Source organism: Equus quagga, chromosome 15 (assembly GCF_021613505.1).
Source record: "Equus quagga isolate Etosha38 chromosome 15, UCLA_HA_Equagga_1.0, whole genome shotgun sequence".
Lineage (NCBI taxonomy): Eukaryota > Metazoa > Chordata > Mammalia > Perissodactyla > Equidae > Equus > Equus quagga.
The window spans coordinates 38,956,664-38,964,221 of NC_060281.1; the positions used below are offsets into that span (position 1 = coordinate 38,956,664).

At 42.6% G+C, this 7,558-nt stretch overlaps 1 non-coding gene across 1 annotated transcript; it reads right to left on the reverse strand.

The window, feature by feature from the left end:
* Positions 1-2,964: 2,964 nt before the first annotated feature.
* TRNAL-CAG (transfer RNA leucine (anticodon CAG)) lies at positions 2,965-3,047 on the reverse strand. The gene has a single exon. It is a non-coding gene; the product is annotated as a tRNA-Leu (tRNA).
* Between the last annotated feature and the right edge of the window lie 4,511 nt (positions 3,048-7,558).

Below are 7,558 nucleotides of genomic sequence, written 5' to 3' on the forward strand. Positions count from 1 at the left end.
CAATACTTTGAGGCCTCGTTCAGGAAACAACTCTACTTTTATGGAGACTTTCTCTACTCACTCTGCATCTTAATTCCCCACCTTTCTCTCTGGGCGTCAGACATTGCTGATGGAATGTCTGTTCAACAACAGCAATGGAAAGGCAGATCCACTCTTTCACTACATTCTCTTATCTTCTTTTCACAAAAGCCTTTTTTCCAGTCCCAGAGTACAGACCTTCCTCAAATGGTAGGCCAGCTGGGTCAACGCTAGACCGCTATTCATCCTGTAATGAAATCTGCCTTAACTTTCACCTTCCTGCTCAATCAGGCTCTAGGAACACCTTTACAAGGATGCTTTCAGCCAAGTGGCACTCAATAGATTGCATGAGCTGTAACACCGAGGTAGTGATACTGGCTACTGAAGCTATGGAATACTCCAAGTGAGGAATCTAACCATCTCTCCCCAAAGCTAAAAATTCTTCCTAACTCTCTATACATCAATCATCAAAGTGATTTATGTGTACAGGTGGAAATGGTTTGCAATCAAATGTTTGTTTAACCACTCAGTGCCTATTTGCTCAAGGCCTATTATGTGGCAGGTACCATGCTAATCACACATGGCTCGTGAGTTCTGCCCTAAAGAGGCTGGTGGGAGGGTGAGGCAAACAATTCAACGGCAATCTCAGTACAGTGGGATGTAATCCACTGGTAGTGGAGGGTACTGCTGGCCACACTTCAATAATTAACCCAGACTGGGTAGAGGTAGAAGGAGGTGGGGAGAGACTTTATGAAAGAAGTAACACCTAAAACGAGCATGAAGGAGATGTAGAACTTATCGAGGCAGGAGAGTGGGCCAGGGAGAAGGAGAGGAAGAGGTACTCCAGGCAAAGGGAATGGTGTGTGCCTAGAGGTGAGAAAGAGGATACCCAGTTTAGGTAAATGGAAGCAATTAGGGGAGGGGGTATGCAGATCTTGAAACTTTTCTTAGTCTAGAGATGACCCATAGGCCCTTAGGCATCCTCATCATTTGTGGCCTCATGAAGACCACAGATGGACTTGACTTGACAATTAATAACTATCAAGTGTCTCATGCTTTCTTTTAAAAAGATAGTGTATTACCAAAGCAGTGTGGATGGCATTTGAATTTACAGGTTGTGGATTAAATAGGGCCTATAGCTAGGCTGCTGCTATTTTCCTATGAGGACATGGAGCAAAAGGGATTGTATTTCCCATTTCCTCCTGGATAGCAACACTCATCTACTTGCTTCATATCTTTTTCTGCTCCAGCCTGTCTACTCCTCAGGAGAGGGGCTGTACCAGTCCTGTTCACTGCTGGATCTCCAGAGTCCAGCACAGGCCCTGCAAACAGTGGGTGCTCAGTTTAACAAAAAATACAATTTATGAGGCATTTATTTTTGCCAGGCATTTATCAGGAGTTTATTATTTGCCAAGCACTTTACATATACCAAGTCACGCAATCCTCACAGCATACTTAAGAGGTAAGGTTCAATTATTTCCTCCATTTTAAAGAGAGTACCAAAGCACAGGGATACAAAGTCACTTGCCTAGAAGGTCATACAGCTCATAAGTGGCAGAGCCTAGGCAGCCTGAATACCATTGGACCAACTATTGGCCCATGAGGTACCTTTAACTGCTTCTCCCTATTATCCTAGGGGATGTACTATTTGCCATTTCTTCCTTTCTCAGCTGTTGCCAGAGCCCAAGTGGGGACTCTAAATGGGCAGAAATGGACTGAATGTGTGACCATCTAGGCAATAGGGGAATTTCCACTTGTTTGTTCTTTTTTAACCTTGTTGATGACAGTCTTTCTAATACATACCAATTCGCTTTTGTTTCAGTATGTATGAATCTTTCTGTGAGTTTTGAGGAATTTGGGGGAGAGAGTGAAGGAAGAACAATTCTAAATATCAATGATCATAAAACAGATTTACCCTATTTTCTGCCTTTGTGACCTGGAATTAGATTGGATTTCTTTTTTAAAAAGGAATGGTGAGGAGAAAATTCCAGTCACCTGAGGTTTTGTTTAATTGGGGCTTTGCAATAAATTCTGTAAGAATAATACTCACTATCCAAGTTTTGAGTTCAAAATAGAAATGTATGTTAATATTTGTAACTCTAGCTATTAATGATCAAGATAAGCAGGCTGGACATCAGGAAACTTGAATTTGAGGAATATTTCTGGAAATGTCACTAAAGATGAACTTCTGTGTGTCTAAATCACCCTCCCTCGGTCCTGGATTCTGTTCTGAACCACAAAACTGTCAGACTCTCATGACCTGCAATTTGCTCCTGCTGTATCTCAAGGAAAATCTTACACAGATTCATAACGGAATATGTAGGAAGATGTTCATTGTGATGGCAAAGTGTTGGACTCAATCTGGGAGTCATCTCTGGCTGAGTAGGTGGACACACTGCAGACAAAAGCAGTTGGTCTAGATATGCACACAGCAACACAGATAAATCTCAAAAATGTGGTTCGAAAAGACTAAAGTAAAAATAGGATAAGATATATGACACGGTGTCATTTATCTAAATTAAAACTCATGCACTGAAACCAAAAATACATGTTCTACAAAAACGTATAGAAAGTAAAGAATGAGCTTTTCAGTGATTTCATCTTATGGGGATTGGAGATGGGAAATGAGATTGAGGAAAGGGAATTAAAAAGGAATCTACAAATAAATAAAAGAGGGACCCTGCGGACATCAGGTTATCACACAGTATCAGTGTGATAATTGACGAGTAACTTTCGTTCAACTCCTTGAATATGAAGGAGAGGGACAAACTAGATAGAGACTGAGAAAGGAGGTGAGATTAAAATGACTAGATCTTAAACTGTCTTTTGGGTACAGAGTGCTTTCATTCTAGAGCTCGGATAATTTATTTAAAAAAATTCATCACTCCAGGGTGGGAATATGGGAAGAAGTAGGTGGTACGATCGTTAATTGTTAAAAAGCATTGCTGTCAGGAGTGGGATTCGAACCCACGCCTCCAGGGGAGACTGCGACCTGAACGCAGCGCCTTAGACCGCTCGGCCATCCTGACTATCTGTCCGCGGTGCCTGCTCAGAATTGGTTTCTGTGTCTAGCTAACACTAGTCACCTTTCAAGATGTGGGAATTCTTCAGTTAAAAAGCGAAACCCTCACTTAACTAACCTCCCCGGACGCCGACGCTCGGTGGAAGAGCGGAATAACGCTGGGGTTGCCGGGGCCGCAGAGGAGCGTCTTCTGCGTGAACTCGGATTCGATTCCAGGCTGCTCCGAAGGACTGCTGGCGGGCGGCGGGGCGCGTGCGGGCCATCTCAGGGCATTTTCTGTCCTCTCTAAAGTAATGGCACCCCTGCTGCTAGATTTGCCTTGCTTGAATTTACAGTTTATCTCAGGAGGTTTTAGGCTATTCCAGCTTAGTGCTGGCTAACTCCTCCCCTCCTTTCCTTTCTCTTGTAAATCTCCCCACTCGTGGTTACCCCTTGGGACAGGTGTAATGGGGCTGGGGGGGTGTCTTGCTTCTTGTTCTGAGTTTATCTAGCTGTACACTGGGGATTTGTGGACTTTTCTGTATGGGTGTTATACTGCAATAAATAGTTTAAAAAGCGAAAAAGGGTGAGTAGTTTCTGTATCTATTAAAACCGGTAGAGAGGGCTCTTGATACCCGCCCTCTGCTGCACCTACTTTTCTAAACATTCTTGAAGGTCAGACGTCACCTACTTCCGGTTTTGTTAGCAAGCATTAGCCGTCGGGAGTCTGTGGTGGAATGTCACTGACTGGAAGCCAGGGAACCGGACAGTTCAAGTTTCAAACAGAACTAGAACTAGTTAATTAACTGCCTGGAGGATTTTAGATAAGTTATTTTGCCTCTGTTGACCTCAGAAACTGCTAATTTAGGCACTTTCCAGTTTCATCTGAGTTCGCTTGATGAAATAAAATGCTTAATCTCTTAAATTAAGCAGCAAATCCCCGTCCCCAGGGAACCAGTTAGATGGAAATCCTCAGGCCCGCTCAGACCTATTGAATCAGACATCCTGAGGATAGAGTCCAGCAATCTGTGTTTAACAAGTGCTCCGTGTGATTGAGACATGCTCAAGTTTGAGAACCACTGGCTTAAAGTGCAATAACCCTGTAATTCTTAACAGAGAAACTGCTCTGACATTAGTGGGAGGTGGAATGTGAAAGCATATAGATAATGCCTCTCATACTCTACTAGGGCAGTGGTTCTTCCCTACGGAGGTTTTTAAATATACCAACATCTTCCTTACCCCAGACCAATTGAATTAGAATATCGGAGAGTTCCACCTGGGAATTGTATTTGTTAACAGTTCCCCTCTACCCCGAGGTGGTTCTAATGTGTACCCGGGTTTGAGATCCTTGTTTTAGGGTTTAGCTTTAGAGAAAGGCTGAATCTTCCTTTTAAGGATGAGGTGTAGCCACATTCAAAAAAGTGCTCAGGCCTATGTACCAAAATATTTGTAAAACATGGAAAGAAGCTGTCCAAAGCACAGTTTGCACTGGATGTTTTAAGCATATGCATGCCGAGTGTGTGTGTGCCCACCTGCACTGGGATGTCTGAATGGGAATCTTTGGAGATAGCCAGAGATGACTATAACCAAAGGAGGTGTTCCCAGGTGCCTGAAATGCTGGAACCCAGCCTTTCTGGGATATAAAGTGGAAATAGAATATATAGAATATTAAAATCTGATTATTGGAGTGGTATGGGAGGAGGTTGTATGTAAGCATTTTGTGAAGACAAATATGTATCATCTCAAGGATTCAAGTAACATTTCTGGGTTTCAGAAGTCTAGCAACAGCCACTGTCATCATGGGATGAAACAAAAAATGAATCTAGATAATTTAAAGGACAGAGAAAGTGAAAATCCCCAGAGGAAGAAGAAATGAAAGCTTCATAAGGTCATTGACAAAAAAGTACAGTACTTTTATTTCATCTCTTCATTCATGAAGTTGATGGTCCATGAATGAATGTACCAAACAGTAATGAGAGAGAGAGATCATGAGGAGTTCGAGCTACATGAAAATGGACATATTTATTTGAATAAGGACATATTGTGGTTAAAACATGAGTTTGGTTTAGAAGAGAAAGGGAGTGAATGTTCATAAGGTGGGCTCTTTTCTGGTGAACATATGGTATTTACCTTGGCCAGAGGATGAAAGGACCCAGGCCAGGTAAAATACAGGACCCCCAGTTAAATTAGAATTTCAGACAAAGAATGAATGATTTATTATTATAAAGTATGTCCCGGGGTCTGGCCCGGTGGTGCAGCAGTTAAGTGCACACGTTCTGCTTCAGTGGCCTGGGGTTCGCCAGTTCAGATCCCGGGTATGGACATGGCACTGCTTGGCAAGCCATGCTGTGGCAGGCGTCCCACATATAAAGTAGAGGAAGATTGGCACGGATGTTAGCTCAGGACTAATCTTCCTCAAAAAAAAAAAAAAAAGTATGTCCCATATGGACATATTTTATTTGCTAAATCTGGCGATCTGACCTACTTTCAAAGAAGCTGAGACAGTAAAGGCCCAACTTCTAGGTGTGGTTTGGTCTATCCCCACGTGTGTCTAGAAAACACTCACACCCATATCTCTGTGGTAGGTTGACCATAGCTGCCCTGACCTCCAAGTCAGTCCCAAACTTTCTTGAGCTTGGAGCATACTTATAACTTAATCTCTCAACTGATATTAACTGAACAACCATTATGTAGCAAGGACTTGTCTTTGTTTGCAACAAAACAAAATCCCTGCTCTCACGGGCGCCTACCTCTATGAAGAAGACAGACAATAAAGAAGACAAATAAGCTTGTAGTTTCAAGTAGTGGTAAGTGCTTTGAAGAAAAATAGAGCAGTGAAGGATCAGAAAGTAGTGGAGCAGGGGTGAGTGCAGTGCTATTTTACAGAGGGTAGTGAGGGAAGGCATTTGAGTAGAAACTCAAATAAAATGAGGGATGAGACATACGGATATCCAGGGGACAGGCAGAAGACACAGCGAGGGCAAAGGACTTGAGGTGAGAATGAAGGAGCAACAAAAGCCCTCTGTGTCTGTAGGAGAGTAAGTAGGGAGTGGAAAGAGCTTAGATGCAGAAGCGGACAAAGGCCAAGTGGTATACATAGGGCCTGAGTTTTATCCTAACTGCACCGGGAAGCCATTGGAGGATTTTAGTGATATAATCTGGTTTGTCTTTAAAAACAATACTCTGATCATTGTATGGATAGCTGGCCACAGAGGCAAGAGTAGAAGCAGATGCTATTTCAAAAATCCGGGTAAGAAATGCTGATGACTTAGACCAGGGAGCTAGTGGTGAAGGACGAGGGACATGATCCCATCCAAGATGTAGTTTAAAGGCAGAGCTGATGGGTTTACATCTATGCTTTATGGCTTGAGAAAATGGGTGAATACTAGACCCATTAACCAAGATGGGGAAGATGAAGTGAGAAGTAAATTCACCAAAGAGAATCCAAAGTTGTACTTTAGGCCTGGTAAATGTGAGGTGCTTATTAATGGTCCAAGTTGAGACATTTAAGAGTTGGTGGGATATGTAAGACCAGTGCAGAGGCCATGTTGGGGCCACAGACATGGCTTCTGGAGTCATGAGCAGATAGATGGGAGTTAATATCATGGTAGACAGAGGAAAGAATGCAGTCTTTGTCAGGTTCTCAAAAGCATTAAAAGTCTCTAAATACCAATAAACTAATCCTCTAGAACTTCAACTCAACAGCTACAATAATATAACAATGTCTCTCAGTGGTTGTTGAAGTGTCCAGAGCCATTGTCCCAGAACTTCGTCATCTTCCAGTGCTGTTTGGCTATTTGAATGGAACTCACAGCTGCCCTGACCTCACTCTCTTAGAAGATCTTGAGGCCAAATTCTTGTACAGTCCAGTACAAGACCTTTGGCATTAGCTTGACGTTATGTTAATTCTCTTACTTGTTCCAAGTTATACTTGCTCTGTAAGCCAACAAAGGATCTGTCCAGCCCAGAGGATTGTTTGAAGGTCATTACCTAGACAACATCTTTGTAGTGTAGTGATCAATAGCATGGACCCTGGAGCCAGGCAGCCAGCTTTACTGCTCACCAACAGGTATTGGAAGCCATCACATCTCTCTGCACCTCAGTCTCTTTGTCTATAACATCAGGATTGGACTCTACCTAGCTCCTAGAGGCATGAAAAATGACATGAGTTACCAAATGTAAAGCACATGGAACAGGACTCGCATATAAATGCTTTGTTACTGTTAGCTACTGTAATTATGCATACTCAGTTGTCCCAAAAATGCATTTTGCACATTGATTGAAATTTGAGGGCACATCTCTTGAAGGATTCTTGGCACCGTAGCTGAGATCTTCTGCCCCAAGTAGATACATAATATTTTGAAGCAGACATCTAGTCTGTTGTCAAACTTCAAACTGCACATGAATCACCTGGGGATGTTGTTAAAACATAGTTTCTGATTCAGGAGGTCTTAGATGGGCCTCAAGATTTGTGGTTCTAACAAGCTGGCCAAGGACAAGCATGAGTAGCAATGCTCGAAAGTGTGTGTGGCATCTATA